The 13,430-nt window shown below is 33.2% G+C and overlaps 1 protein-coding gene across 1 annotated transcript in view; it reads left to right on the top strand.

The window, feature by feature from the left end:
- Positions 1-5,649: 5,649 nt before the first annotated feature.
- The window catches only part of LOC108372774 (uncharacterized), a 32,750-nt gene continuing 24,969 nt past the window's right edge, over positions 5,650-13,430 (top strand). The window contains exon 1 of the mRNA XM_017628541.1: positions 5,650-5,730. The gene's annotated coding sequence lies outside the window, so the exon portion shown is untranslated. The remainder of the gene's footprint in view (positions 5,731-13,430) is intronic.

Raw genomic sequence — 13,430 nt, 5'->3', positions numbered from 1 at the left:
ATTTCGAATACCGAAAAAATTAACTGAACTTGTATTTTTATTATGTAGTAGCTCATTTTGGTGGAACGAATTTGAAGTTGGTAAATTAAATCTCCGAATCCTTGTTAAGTGCATATCAGTGGTAAACTGCTTTAGGCTTTAAAGTGTTAAAAAGCAACAGTAAGTGAGTATGCATTGCATATTTTTAGGACAATGTTTTCACTCGCAGTTAAACTTTTGAGAGCTCTCAAGAAAAACGAGAAATTCATACAAAATGACGCAAAAAAAATAGAAAAGAAATCTTCTTGTATCAAAAGTTGCGTTTTTGCATTTTATAGCAAAAGATACTTATCCAGTAAATGCCATGAAAAATAGCTACTCACAATGAACCTGTCGCCATCAACATCCCATCATTGCCTTGTCATCGCATGTTTTCTAACTTGTCTTTAATCCACAAACCATATTTAAAGAGCTGATTGTCTGCATTTATTTTCCAAAATAGAAGCTGATAATTCTTGAATATCAAATCATGCATTTGCAAAGTAAATATTTTCTACATTAAATGTGTATGAATTAACGCAGAAGAATGCATACGTCGATAATATATGTATGAATACATACCAACATATTTCATTTGCCAATGTCGACTTTATCAGCAAAAATTATTTTTTGCTTCAGCTTTTACTCACTACGCTTATTATTTATCAAGTTGAAGTGGAGTAATTCAAGTTCATTATTATTTCTTTGTACCATTTATTATTTAAACATACATATACATTTGTATTTAAATGTCTGTATTCACGCATGCATAAGTATGTTTGCAAAAGTTTCTCTGCGCTTACTATTTTGTCAATTATGGCCACAAAACAGCTGCCAAGTGCAAATAAAAATCAGTACTTTGCTCTTAATGAATCATATTATTTGTTTAATTTAACTGTAATATAGTTTTGTAAAAGTTTTTGTATTTTAATTTTTTAAATTTTGCTTGCGTTCTTTTTGAATGCTTTTAATTTATTCACTACTGCACATTTTTAAGGAATGTAATTTAATAAATAATGGAATCGCCAATTTAATTGATTTTATGGAAAAGTGAAGGTACTTTAATGTAATGTTATACTTCATCTTAGCTCTTTTATGGTTTCGAATGTTGTTGTTGTTGTAAAAGTATACAAATTCCCAAAGAGTTTTTGGGGAGTGTTGCTTGAGTGACAGTCCTAGGCCAGATATAATTCTGGGACGTTCCGGTTATGTAGACTCGACTGTCGTGGGAACGTTATGGTTTCGGTTGTTGTTGTTGTGGCGGCTAATCGAGGATTTTTTATGAGTGGTAAGTATATTTTTTTTTCTCTGATCGCGATGAAATTAATAATAATAATAATAAAATAAAAACTATTTCCAACAAAATTTGGTCCATTTCCATATAGAAATCAAAGTTTTTGGCCGTTTTCTGTAATTTTTAAATGTTTTTTGTATGAAAGCTATGCTAATCGTAGCGCAAAAATAGTGTCAAACTCAGATAACTGGCACCAAAAAAATCGTCATGTACGTCGGTCGTCGGTTTGTTAAAAAAAAAAAAAACATTTTCGTGCACAGTGTAATTATCGGTTGGTGAAAAACTACACAAGGCAATGATTTAACACCTGTTCTGAAAGAAACGCTATTCCACGCAAGAAAAGAGCAAGCAAAGTCTAACGACGCAGGGACAGGCTAGTGTAGTAAAAGTGGCCCATATCAGTTGCAATAATTTTTTACGGGCAACCAAACATGTCTGTGTGGTCGGGCATTGTCATTATGGATTACAACTCTTTTACTATTGAAATCCTCCTTATGTTTCTGGACGACAGCTTCATTCAAACCGCCCACTTTCCAGCAGCACTCAGTCCGAATTGATTTCTTTGATGGGAAACCTCCACATCCTTTAATACCACGTTGCTGAGATCATAACCGTCCGTTGATGAAGTTCTGCGTTTAAAGTCATTTGAGGCCAATCATCACGTCGAGACCAAGGCAGTTTGCGTTATTCATTGTTTTTATTATTTATAACAATATATATATATTATATATATTTCTTCACGATTAAGCTGCATACTACGGAAATCTTTGCCCTTATTTTAATCCAATTTTTGAGCTCATGTGGCATCCAAATATCTTTTTGCTGCTTCTTTCGATCATAGTGAACGCTTCTTTGACTAATTTTCGGCGTTTCTGCAACCTCTCGGTCTAACTTGGATTTGTCTTGATCAATACATTAGTTTTTTCTTCATCGACATCGGTAGACCTTCCTCACCAAGGAGCCTCTTTGATATCGGAATAACAGCGCGGAATTTCTTTAACCAGTTTTGGCACTGAAGTTCTTTTAGGCTATGTTCACCCCAAATTTTAAGCATTTTTTTCATAAGCTTTACGCGTGTTCTTTCTTCTATGGTAGTATGTATGTAAGTACAACAATAAAATATGCTTGGCGAAAGGTTACAGTTTGTAAAGTCTCACAGCTGCAACCGATTAGCTGAATTTAATGTTGAGAATGAAGCTTAAACGGTCATCTGTTAAAGGACTGCAGTAGGCTGCCAAAACTGTGCCTACTCGAGCTGTTGCAAACATATTTACGCAACGATTTTTTACTCCACCCAATGATTTCATACGTTCATAGCAGCTTCCTTTCTAAAAGATGTTTAAACGAGTATTTTGCTTTTCAAAAGCCCAGTTAAAAAAAAAATACATACATATGTACATATGTAGCTTCAGAATTCGAATGCAATTTCTATACCAAATTATAGAGAACGAAATCAACTAAGAAGTATTTATGCTTCGGCCAAACCTGTCTATTTTTAAGAGGCTATTCTAATTTTTTCACAGATATTTATGTGAGTAATAAACTTAATTTTTTCAATTATCATTTGCAGCGCTTAATTCCAACTCGTTTTTTTTCTTCATTTACTTATTTATGCGGCTATTTTATTTCTGACGATTTCTTAATTGACATTCTACACAAATGCTTTGTAATAGCATTTTAAATACTTAATCTTCCTAAATTTAAGCCAGCAGCGAGTATGTAACTGTTAAATTAAGCTTTAGTTAAAGATTGCTCGTAAAATAGTAGTGCCATTAAATATTTATCATTAGCAACTTTTACACGTTCACCGTTGAGCGGTGCGCCTCACGTTTCAGGTTCGTTGTGCGCGTTTTGCCATTTGCCGTTGCATGCCACCGAGCGCTTGTTACAAGTTTTTTTTTTCTTATTGTTCCCACTTTTAACACTTTTCTTTAATTTACCTCGACTCGTGTGCACCACTACTCGTAACTGATTTATTTTGTTGACCTATTTTTTTATTGGAATAAACTTTTTTTTCTTTTTTAATATAACAACTCTTTATTTACGTTTTTAGCGGTTTCTTTTTGTGTTGCGAGTACTCTTTTCATTTCGAAACGGGGAAAGTGTGTATTGGATTTGGTTTGGAATTATTTATAGGCACAACACTTGGTTCATGATTTTTCTTCTTTTTTCCAAAAATAAAAAAGACACGAATGTGCTTCATAAGTATGTATTTGAGTTGGAAATGTCTTCAGAAGTCATTGAACTTTGACTTATTTGGTTAAAATTGATACACAAAATGCATTTGAAAAGAAGTTTCTCAATGGACTTGTTGCCTTTGTGCAGTTGAAGGTTGACACCAAAATGCAACCCTGCTTTAATAAAGCCTGTTTGCAATGATCTATTAGTTAGATTCTGTTTGCATGCAAGCGTATTGGAATAAGAAGCATATCAGAATGCATTTTGTTTGTTACTTACATAAGTATATTGTATTTCAAATCTACTGATTGCCGTAAAGTTGTTAAAATTGAGAAAAGAAGACATGAAGAATTTCAAAGATTATTAGTGTGCATGCCATGCATATTATTCGTATTTAACAGGATTACACATAAAACGTAATTCATGCGGTATTCCCATTTTTGCTTTGCTGGTAAGCGTTTAGTAATAAGCAGAGTAAAAACAGTTGTCTACGAACTGTTAGCTCATTTAATGGTATTTGTTTTCTTTCGGCTTGGTCAAGGCTTGTGGGAACCATCTCACAGTGTTGCAAAAATGGGGAAAACAGCTTTAACCGTGTTAACGACTCATCGGATTTGTTAGATTTTTTTTCCCAGTTTGCTCAGTATTTTTTAAAGAAAGTTTCTGGAAACAAAATTAAAAAAAAAAAAACTTTGAAGAGAATAAAAAAAAAATATTTTAAAGTAGGGTTGCCACCTTTCTAAAAAGTTTTACATTTATTTAAAAATGTATGCTATTTCAATATCACAATATGGGTATCAAATGGAAGGTGCTAGAACAAGCTATCAGAGTAACATGGCTTTAAGCAGGGTTGCCACCTATTTTTAAACCAAGTTAAGTAAACTAATAAAGTTTTTTGATAAAACTTTAGCGCACACCTACTTATTTTTAAATAGGTTAGCCACTTATTTAAACTAAGAAAATTTGTTAAATATAGTGAAAAAAATTTCCAGAAAAAATCGCTCACATCGCTCTCAATTTACCTTCTTGGCAAATCATTTACTCTGCACGAGCGCGATTTTGCAAAAATCGTTATATTTATTAGTTCGTATAAATTTGTGAAATGTATTTTCTCCATAGATAGAAAAAAGGTTTTTTCTTAACAGCGGTCGTCCCTCGGCAGGCAATGGCAAACCTCCGAGTGTATTTCTGCCATGAAAAACAGCTTCTCATAAAAAAACAATCGCCGTTCGGAGTCGGCGTAAAACTGTAGGTCCCTCCGCTTTGTGTGACAACTTCAAGGCGCACGCCACAAATCGGAGGAGAAGCTCGGCCAAACACTAACATATGTGTAAGCGCCAATCTATTATTATTATTATTATTTTCTCCATATCTGCAACTTCGCATTTTGGATATCTGGCTAACCTATTTGTAAATTTTCTTCCCCAAAAAATTTCTACACAAAACACTCGGTACTCGGAAAAAAATTTAAAAGATACGTTGAGTTTTTTTACACGCTTTAAGCTGTTAAAACTTCAAAAAGTTCAATATACGTGCCTTCTCGAATTTCTTATAAATTTTGGACATCCGACACTTCGATATACAACCTTGATACCTTGAATATTAAGCTATACTACAAACATATATTTTTTTAAAATCTTTTTTTTAATTTTTTTTTACATTTTGGCAAATTTTCTCCATCTCCGTACCACCGTGCGCCCGTCTTCTGAAAAAAAGATACAAATTTAAGCATACACTACAAAACTAATGCATACATAAATTCATGAAGCTCAGCAAAAGATAAAAACAAAATGCTACTTTACTGCGGCACTTTTTGCATGAGAAGCATTGGCTGACGCGATTGCTTCATCAATTCTTGAAACTATACCCCCGAGCATCGCAGCAGTTTTGCTTGTTTTCTGTGCAGTAATAAACACTGATCAGATTGCAAATCAGTTCGCATTTAATTTACCGTATTTGTGTGTATTACCAGAAGCGCACTTGTCTTCACTTGGGAGTCATTCTACTCATGGCCTCACATTCTTCACAAAAAGATGCGCTTGATTAAGTCCACAAGTTCCCGCATATACTTACTTAGCTACGGCTACATGCATAACTGGCGATTTAGCTACTGTTTACTTTTAGTGCAATTTTTACGCTCATTTCAGTAGGCATACAATTTCCGCATTGCTGAAAATGGTTAAGCTTTTGTTTTATTTATTTTTTGCATTTTTGCTACAAATACGAATTTTGCTTAAGAGGTAGTCAGGCTAACACGTGTAGCAAAAAAAAAAATAAAGAAACTCAAAAATATTTTGTAGCTCACCCTCATATTGTTAGATACTTTTTAAGTTCTTGTGTTCTTCGCAATCTTTGTTTACTTTTGTACGCTTTCATGTGGGCGTTCTGTCGGCTAATGGCCCCTGTGCTCTATTTTTAGCTAAAATAATTTCTTAAATTTTCTTACCAAAGTGTGCGTTTGTTTAGTGAAATAATTGCTCCTTTGCTTAAGTGCTCTTTGAAAATTTGTGTGCTCCAGATAATTTCCCCTGGTTGGTTTATTTATGGCATTTTTATACAGCAATTTCAGTGAAATTTTGAATGAACGAGCAATCAAAAGAAAAGCAATGATTTTCTGTATGTATTTTTTTGAATTCTTTTTTAAACATTTGTTTAAAAATTGGTAAATTAGTACCTCCATACTTCGATACATATGTACATACGTGTTAGGCGGAAATTCTCCCTCGATTTCTTTAGTGGGTCCAATTTTTTAAAAGAAATATGTGCGTACATTATACGTAATGGTTACGAGGGCTGTTTGATAAGTCCGCCGGCGAAAGAGTGTTTGATAACAAAGCCTAAGCCCGAAAAATTTTGTCCATCGTTTTATTTTCCATTTTTTTTATCCTTACTAGATTTTCTCTTTTTCTTGTTCTCTCTATTAGAGTCACCGAAGCCAAATCAACAACTTTTAGAATTTTTGTCTGTACGTTTGTACGCGCATCACTCAAGAACTAATGCATGCAATCAAATGCAGTTTTCTCCTATGCATTGCTAAAGCTCTAACTTAAAATACATATAGGAAAAAAATAATTAGAGAGTTGCCACCTATTTGAAAATTGCAGTTTAAGCAAATTGACAAAATAAAGTAAAGTTTACATAATGGCTGTCAAAAGAAAGAAGTTTAAGCAGGCCTACACTCGAAAATATTTTTGTGGAAGGTTGCCACCTGTTTGCAAATTTTAATTTGATTTAATTGATAAGATAAACTAAGTTTTGCCATATGGTCATCAAACTAAAGAGGTTTAGGAAAGTTTCCTGTCAAAATTTTTTTGTAGTGGGTGGCCAGCTGATTGAAAAATTTTGCTCAGTGAAAGTGACAAGATAAGGTAAATATGTACTGGATTAATACACCTTTGAAGAAAGTGCGCGATATGTGGAACCGAGTTATAAGAGTATAAATTAATATCCAGGATTAAAAAAATGACGCACACCGGCTTCAAAAGTGGCACAACCAAAAATTATCATTTTTGAAATTATGCGCTAAAAATGTACACAGAGATTTTATTTGCCTTTTAGCAAAATCTGTTAAAAAAAACCCTAAGATAAAGTCTCCCTTAACCATATGATTATCATGTGCTAACAAATAGTTTTTCGCATTTTCTGACAAACGTGTAATTTTGAGTTGTGGCCCTTTTGAAGTCGGTGTGCAATATAACTAACTAACACCCTTATTTATAAAAAAAATAAAGTTCGTTTCATAAATCGAAAATTTCTGTCAAAATCTCACTTCATAAAGCTCTTAAAATCTTTTTTATTTTTTATGAATGAAACTATAAAGTGTTGGGAGGAAGTAACAACGCAAAAATACTTTCAAGGCGCAGTTAAGCACGCCAGGTATTTGCAAGCTAACAATAAAAATTCCAAAAAATTGGACTTTCAGCCCACCTTAAAATTCTAAAAACACAAGCCATTTGGAGCTTGTACTTTATTCTAACAGAATTCAACGGGCTACAAAACTGAATACTCAGAATCTTTCTAAGAAATATAATTAAAAAGCTAGAAATTTTTAGGAAAGTTTGTTAGTTTTTTTTTTTTAATATTGCACATAGTTTTATGCTTGGATTTATACGGTTCTTGCTTAAGAGTGAACTATATTTTTATAAAAAAATAAGCAAAATGAAATAACAAAAAAAAAAAAATAGATGTTAAAACGTGTCAATATGTGGTGCGGCTATAATTTTTTCGACCACTGTATATACCATGCATTGATCAACAAATAAGTACTCTACTCTGTATCACTTGAATTACTGATTTCTTAGAAAAACAAAAAAAAAAAACAGTCACATATTACACTTTTACACACAAATTTAATAACCACATTGCTTAGTCACTCGACTATGATTATGGCTGTTATTTTTATCGCAAAAAATGTATTTGAGGTATAACTTTGTAGTCGTACTATACATCTCTGATTGCTGAATGAGGGATGTTAAAAAGTAAAAGAAATAATAATATAATAAAGAAAAGAGAAAGAAATCTTGAAATATTTGTAGTTTATTTTGAATAGTGGAAAAAATTCTTATATTCAAAAACTGCTTAAAGTCGTTGATCTTTGCATTTATGGAAAATGGTCGAGCACACAACGCTGCCGGTCATTTAAATTTTTAAAAATCAAAAACAACCTCACGTATGGCACTCACAACATTTTTCTCGCAATGTAATTAAAAATACATACCTCGGTTATTCAAATAAAAATGCCTCTAGTACATATCGATGGCTGAGTGGAAGATCGACCTATCTCGGCAGCCAGTTCGAAAACATTCTATCTCAAAAAACTTTTCAAGAACGCCCTATTTCAGAATTCGTTTCAAAAACGCCCTATCTCAGCTGCCGATTCAAAAACGCCCTATATCAGCATATTTTCAATACATTTTGAAGTGAGATAGGGCGTTTTTGAACCGAATTTTGAGATAGGGTGTTTTTCAATCGAATTCTGAAATAGGGCGTTCTTGAAAAGTTTTTGAGATAGAGCGTTTTCGAACTGGCAGCCGAGATAGGTCGATCTTCCACTCAGCCATCGATATAGTAAGTATGTAAATATTTACATAAAGTCTGTGACTGATTGCCGAATTCCTGATCGACTACCCGTATGACTTTTAGTTGCTTCTTCAATTATTTTCTCTTTTCTTGTTTTCGTTTAAAGCTTCTGCTTCGACTTTGAGCTGTGAATAATTGAATTTGTGAGAATTGCATTTCGTGAGCGGCATCAACAATAAAGAAACCGAACACGAAAATTCCATAACCAAAAAAGAAAATATATATGTACATACAAACATATTTGCCGCACCAAAAATAAAGCAGCATTTGGTTTTGATTACTTTGTTGTTGCCTTAAAAAATATTTAAACTTAGTGCTCGGCTAAAAAATGCTAGCACTTTGGCTTGACGCGTGTTTTTTTTTTTTGTACAACACTGACATTCCAATACCCATTTTTAGTGAGCGGTTGAGTAGTTAGTAAGTGCGCCGGCGTATATTGCAAACATTGCTAATAGGAACTCATACAAAGTTGGTACTAAATATGTATGTACATATCTATTTACATTCCATTTGTATCTGTGAAGGTATACTTTTGTGTAATTCTCTTTGCTTTCATAGTTTTTGTTTTGCCTATTTTTTGTTTGCTTACTCCTCCTCTCCACCCATTTTTGCTATTTTTCTATACGCTTTCAACCACATATTTTATGAGCCTTGAGTTTATGCTAATTTTTCTAGCAAATACTTGAGGAGCGCACAGTGCTGAGAAAAGTAGTATGTATGTATGTATGCACAGTGACGAACAAAAGTATTGTGACACAGTGGTTTTTTCGCAATATATGCAAAGTTTTTTATCCTAATTTTTTTTCTTTAATTTTTTATAAAAATATAGTTTATACTACACCCATAAAAATTAAATCTCTAAACCTTGTGCAAAATTCAGGAAAATCCAATAAATTTGCATACTAGTTTGCAACTTTTTATTCACATTTTGTAGTATAACAAAGTGCAAGTTTGAAGCTGCTAGAAAATCGCGTTGCATACTTAGAATTTATCTAAAATTAATAATTAATCTAAATAAAAAGTTGCAATTAGTATGCAAATTTATTGGATTCTCCTGAATTTTGCACAAAGTTTAGATACTTCATTTTTATGTTTTTTGGTGTAGTATGAACTATATTTTTATAAAAAATTATCGAAAAAAAATTAGAATACCAAACTTTGCATACATTGCGAAAAGTTCACTGTGCCAGTACTTTTGTCCCTCACTGTATATATGTACATACATATATAAGCATGTACGAGTGTATATTGGTGCCTCCACCTTTAAGCTTGGAATGTCACAGTATTGCTTCTCAATTTCCATAACATTTCTATTAGTGGGAGTTTTGCATGGACGGTTGATATGTGCATACATACATACATACAGTGTATGTAGGGTGGCGGGCAAACAAATATGGACGCGACATTTTTCGGCTATATTTCTTTTATTTATTTAATGTTTATACATTTTTTATAAAAGTATAGCCTATTTCCTAACAAAAACATGTAAGTGAAGATTTCATACTTTGTCCAAGATTTATAAAAATTCGACGAATTTGAGCAAATGTTCATCATAATTTCAAGATTTTTTTTGGAATATTTATTGTGCATTTTCCTATATGTATCTACATAAAAAACTGTCAAACATACTTAAGTACTTTGTGTTAGCTACAAACTTTATTATACGAAAACTTAATGGGCTACAAAACTGCATACCAAAACTTTTTCTAAAAATTCTAATTAGAAAGTTTGTAATTTTTATGAAACTTTGTCGAATTTTCCTAATTTTTGTAGAAAGTTTGAAATTCGGACTTACATAGTTTTTGTTAGAAAGTGTGCTGCTATGCATACATAGTAAACATTAAATAAACCAAAGAAAAATAGCCAAGGCTTGCTAAAATGTTACGTCCCTATTTACTTTCCCGACACTGTAAATGTGCTTGTATAGTTAAAGAATAATAACAAATACATATTTGCGTGCCGTGAGCTCATTCACCTCAACTGGAGAGTTACAATTAGAAATTACAATTTGAATTGACAGAATTTTTGCGTTTTAATATTTGAAACATGTCAATCAACAGAGTTGCATCATCAATTATCGCTCAAAAGCAACAAATGCAAAAGTTTTCTTACTCATTATTTATTCATACATACATACAATATGTCAAAATAATGACTTGAGGCTAGCGACATTTACAGCCGCTATGCTTAAGTCATCAAAAGAGTAGTGCTTGAATGCGACAAGCATAGAAAATAAGTAGGAAAACATCAGTGAAAGAGATACTCGATAATATATTTTTTTTTGCTAATTGGATTTTATATATTTACCAATTCTCTTACTTTCTCACATTTTCTAACTTAGCAGGCAAAACTCCCAGTGTTTTGGTGCACAATTTGTTCATCTTAATTCTTAACTATCGCTGCTTTTTTTCAAACACTTGTCCCCTGGGCAAGATGTTGCCGCATTACCACCAAGAGGCCTATATAAATTTCCAATTTTATACTGCAAACTTGGCTGGCCACCAAGTCAGAAACAATCGAATGCTTACACCTGCAGTCAGTGCAGTTCTCGACGTGTCATTCTTCACTGCAACAACTCTCTCTGAGCGATCGCCGCTCCCCTTTGTCGTTGCTTCAATGCATTTTGGCCTGCTGCCATGCTGTTGCACTGATACTGACCACATGTACCTGACCGGCGCTGATTTGTTGATCTAAAAAATGCTACAGTGTTTCTAAATTGTTTTGTTTACAATTTACTTCACTGCCTATTACCCAGAACGAGTGCATTTATGCGAAACAGTTACGTTTGATTTGTTCCCCCATTGCATTGTTGTGCTCCCCCTTAACATTTTCAAATACACACTTACATGTATGTATATGTATACACACACATATGTATGTACATTTCTTCTACAAATCCAGTTCATGTGAAGTTTGCATTGCCCTCACCGTCATTGTTGATTCGTTTGTTCATTATTATTGCATTCCACGCACTCGCTCCATGTGTACTTATGTAACTGTCTACCTGTCCGTCTGTTCTGTCACGTCCTTCTGTGAGATGATGAGAAGGGGTTCTTAAACGCACCCAACGTTTTTGTAAACCTTTTTTTTTTAATTTATGTGTTTTAAGTTTTTGTTGCAATTATCTTTTTTTTTTAATTATTTTCTCAACTCCATCGCAATTTTTGTTTAAACGAGTTGGTGCGTACTAGGTTAACGACGATCGAGGCAGATTGATCTAGAAGGTTAAAATACCATCTTTTGATGTCCGTATAAAGGCAGATACATACATATTTACTTATGTATATTTAGTATCTTTTTAATGCCCAAGAAAAAGTGAATCAAGTTTTACAATGGAGTGTATGATGTAGATAAAGAAACCCGTTTCTGTGACTAATTCGACAAGCAATCACAATACTCTCAGCGCCAACGATCTTCAACCTTTTTGAGACGACAATGTAGTCCCTTTCAGGAAGCAACTTACAAATTTGAAGGAGAAGCTCGGCAATATTAATTCATTTCCGGGTTTTCAATGTATAAAAGAAATGTTTGACTCGAAACATTTGAAACCATTTTATCATTAAAAAATTCTGTTTTACGCGGTGACTCTCTGTACTCTTCCAGTCTATTATCTGCCTCATCTTACGAAAATCGTAAATACAAATTTTGTTTCTGCCTGGTGACAAAAGCCTAGTTAAGCTGCGACTACTTTCCAACAAAACGAAGGCTGCTCCGAAAATTTCGCGACTAGCAATAAAAAAATGGCTATTTGTCATCAAAAATTTATTTTATTTTAAATTAAAATAATTTTTTTTTAAATATTCTCTATGATAATCAACTCTCACCTGCATTCACTTCAATCATTTATTATAGTATCCACGTCTGTCGGAAAATAAAATTTTCTTTTTTAATTTGTTAATTTTTGTTGCTTGGGCACAAAAATGCATAGCATCGATGCTTTCTGGCACATAACCTGATTTTCGACTACCTTCGCTGGGTGCGAGGGATTAGAACTACGACCACCATTAAATTCATTAAAGCGGCGCCAAATAGTGGCCTTGTTCCATGTAAAGACATCCACGCAAATTAAAAAAAATTTAGGGTCACTATCAAGGTTTGAAATTTTTTTTATTTTTTAAATCGTAAAAATTTGACATAATTTTGACTTTGACCAGCTATAACTCGGGACATTGTGAATTTATATGAACAAATTCCAATAATATGTCAAATTTATCAGATTTCTAGTCAAAATTTTGCAAATTTTTGCGATTTTAAAAAATTTGAGTTTTTTCGAACCCCGGTAGCGGCTTCTAAAAAATTGTTTAAAATTTTATAAAATGTTTTATTTTTACGTACAAAAAAATAAAGCGATGCCCCAAACAAAATTTAGATGTGGAAAACTTTTAAGGACCACGCTAATATATGTGCAGCACCTGCAAACATATTTTGTACGTTTTTTAAGGCTTTAAATTACAGTTGCATGTCAAGGCATCCGTGATCGCATGAAACTTGATTCGAAACTTCATTTTGAGACTACTGCATCCGATAAAGACCGAATCTGCTTTTACAATCCTAACTGCATTGGAAGGAACAACGCTGTAATTTTATTGCATTTGGATGAAAACGTGTATTCATTCGATCAAGGACTAATACTAAACATTCCGGTCATGATGAGTGACTTATAGAGCGTGGTTTTCGTTCGTCGAGAGAGGACTTTACTCCTGAATTGCCTACTCAGTCCAAAGTGGCACTTGTTGGCAAGAGTGATTCTACGTTGGATTTCAATGCTGACATTATTATCGGTGTTAATGCTGGTTCCCAAGTAAACGAAATTCTCTACTTTCTCGAAATTGTAACTGTCAACAGTGACGTGGGTGCCAAG

Source organism: Rhagoletis zephyria, unplaced genomic scaffold, assembly GCF_001687245.7.
Source record: "Rhagoletis zephyria isolate East Lansing unplaced genomic scaffold, Rhagoletis_zephyria_1.1 Rzeph_scaffold_06018, whole genome shotgun sequence".
Taxonomy (NCBI): domain Eukaryota; kingdom Metazoa; phylum Arthropoda; class Insecta; order Diptera; family Tephritidae; genus Rhagoletis; species Rhagoletis zephyria.
Note: the sequence above shows the minus strand (reverse complement) of the source record. Positions and strands in the feature narration are given on the sequence as shown.